This window comes from Benincasa hispida, chromosome 2 (assembly GCF_027475165.1).
Source record: "Benincasa hispida cultivar pf3 chromosome 2, pf3_genome.v1.1, whole genome shotgun sequence".
Classification (NCBI taxonomy): domain Eukaryota; kingdom Viridiplantae; phylum Streptophyta; class Magnoliopsida; order Cucurbitales; family Cucurbitaceae; genus Benincasa; species Benincasa hispida.
In genome coordinates this window covers 8909191-8912053 of record NC_143479.1, presented here as the reverse complement: position 1 = coordinate 8912053, position 2863 = coordinate 8909191, and the positions used below count along the sequence as shown (strand labels likewise).

The 2863-nt window shown below is 39.1% G+C and overlaps 1 pseudogene; it reads left to right on the top strand.

The window, feature by feature from the left end:
- Positions 1–406: 406 nt before the first annotated feature.
- LOC120071797 (peroxidase 41 pseudogene) lies at positions 407–1938 on the top strand (annotated as a pseudogene).
- The last annotated feature ends 925 nt before the right edge of the window (positions 1939–2863 follow it).

The window sequence follows — 2863 nt, the reverse complement described above, 5'->3', positions numbered from 1 at the left end:
TTCACTCGTTGAAGTCTAGTCATTTTTCTTTTTATTCAACATTACAATGGTTTTTTGCTAATGTCTTGATAGTTAAGTTGGGTTTATATTATGATTTCACTTCGATCAAATATGATTTATTAAAAATAATTTCATGATTATCGAGCAATATTTGAGTGCATCACAAGAAATACTCATACTTACGCATTCGACTCCCATCACACATAAAAAATAATTAAAATAGAGTCGTAGTTAGGTGCATGTCATCTTTACACATGTCACCCTCATCACACAAATAAAAAGGAGTAAAGTTAATATTTAACATGATAAATAATAATTGAATAGTATATATAAAAATAAATAATACCTATTTTGGTATTATGTACAAAAATAGGTATTGGGGAAACATTTATTTGGCATAAAACCTCTCCCATCCAGCCACTTGTCACTTTCACACAAACAATCCGTAGTAGTTGATTTGATTCAGTCATCAATGGAATGTTCCTTGTTGCAGAGAATTTCAGAGGCCGTTACCATTTTCCGCCATAACCAATCTCCTACAACTTCTCCCATCCACTAATCCACTTCCATTTCCCCCCTTTTCATCCCCTCTCCATTTCCCTCAATCCGCCATCGCCATCCTTCTTCCTTCTCATCAAACAATACACACAGCCTTTTCCATTGTTCCACATCGAGAGGAAGCAGGTTTTCCCCCGCCTCCTTCCTCTTCCGCCATGGCCTTCTTTCCTCTTCCGGCTTTCCTTTTTGTGCTATTTGTTGTTCCATTCTCAGTTGAATCCAAGCTTTCTGTTGATTATTACCAGAAAACTTGCCCCGATTTTGCCAAAATCGTTCATGAAACTGTCGCTAAGAAGGTTGTTAGTAGCCCAACCACCGCCGCCGCAACTATGCGTCTCTTCTTCAACGATTGTTTAGTTGGAGGCTGCGATGGCTCTGTTCTCATTGCTTCTAACACCTTCAACCACGCCGAGCGCGATGCTGAAATCAACCTCTCTCTTCCAGGAGATGCGTTCGACGTCATCACTCGATCGAAGATCACTTTAGAGCTTTCTTGTCCCGGAATCGTCTCTTGCTCCGATGTATTAGCACAAGCGACTCGCGATCTCATCGCGATCTCAGGCGGACCGTCGTACAATGTTCGATTAGGGCGGAAAGACAGCCTGGTATCGAAATCTTCCGAAGTTGATGGCAACATTCCGAAGGCGAATCAAACAGTTGACGAGATGATTAAGCTATTCACGTCGAAAGGATTCACGATTCAAGAAATGGTAGCGTTGTACGGCGGACGCACAATCGGATTCTCAAATTGCAAGGAATTCAGCGATCGGATCTTCAAATTCAGCAAGGCGACACCAACAGATCCAGAGATTCATCCTAAGTTTGCAGAGGCTTTGAAGAAGACTTGTGAAGGATATGAGAAGAATCCGGGAATGTCGGCTTACAGCGACGCCGTAACGCCGGGGAAATTTGACAATGTGTATTATCAGAATCTGCTGAGAGGAATGGGGCTATCGGCGTCGGATCATGCGCTGGTGAAGGATCCGAGGACGAGGAAGTTCGTGGAGATGTACGCCGGAAATCAAGCCTTGTTCTTCAAGGATTTTGCACACGCTATGGAGAAGATGAGCGTTCGTGAAGTGAAAACTGGTGGGAAAGGAGAAGTGAGGAGAAAATGCGATGTGTTCAATTCAATCCAAACTTGAAAGAATATTGTAATGGCATTTTGGCACATCATAAATAATTATTTAATTTCATAATTCGGTTTTTTCTTTTTTACGGGGGATTTTTTAACCTCCTTTTTTGGTTTTTCCTTTTTGGTAAGGTTGATTTGGAAAAGGTGAGTTAGAGTTTATTGATGGAACAAAAGGGAGTGTTTGGTGTAAGGATTGTCTAAGATTATAATAATTGCTACAGCTATTTGCTATAATATTTACTATTTGTTGATTCATTATTTTTTATTCTTTACTATAATATTTACTATTTACCAGTTAGCATAAGTTCTTTATATCTATATTGATGGATAGCATGGAAACTACCGGTCAACTTTAGTCAATGGATCTACCACCATAGAGTTTTGTGTTCTATCGAAATTTGAACATTTCTGAATTATTTTGTGACAATAAGTCGGATGTATTCCAACAACAACAAAAGGTTGTTACACCCACAAAATTTCGCATTGGATGCCATAGTAGAAGAAGCCTTGACATTCAGCTTTCTAATGATCCATCCCCAGACACTCCAACTATGAACGCAATATTTGGACGGGTACATACTTGAGCATACATTAGACTTCCAATGTGTACATACTTGAGCATACATTAGACTTTCAATAGCCGATGCATAGGGTCTGTATCTCCTTGGTCTCGAGTGTGGTCTTGGGGCATTGACCTAAATGAAATTTATTACTTACCCCCACTAAGCTTGTGATATACACAATCTTCCACAATGTTCACATCAAAACCAAATTTCTTTAATTTGCACACCATAGACTTTGAATTATTAGATACAAAGTTTTCTTATTGCACCATATAAATCATCTCATCAATCTTCCCATTGAGAAACACAGTTTTTACATCCATTTGGTGTAGCTCTAAATCAAAGTGAACTACCAGTGCCATGATTACCCTAAAAGAGTCAAACCAGAGAGAGTCTGAGTAATACCCTTTGCAACAAGACGAGTCTTATATCTTTCGATATTGCCATATGAATCCCTTTTGGTTTTAAATATCCATTTACAACCTATGGGTTTCACTCCTGATGGCAGTTCGACAAGTTCCCAAACGTCATTGTCTTTCATGGATTTTATTTCCTCTTCCATAGCACTTATCCACTTTTGAGAGTTAAAACTTTGTAAAGCTTGTTG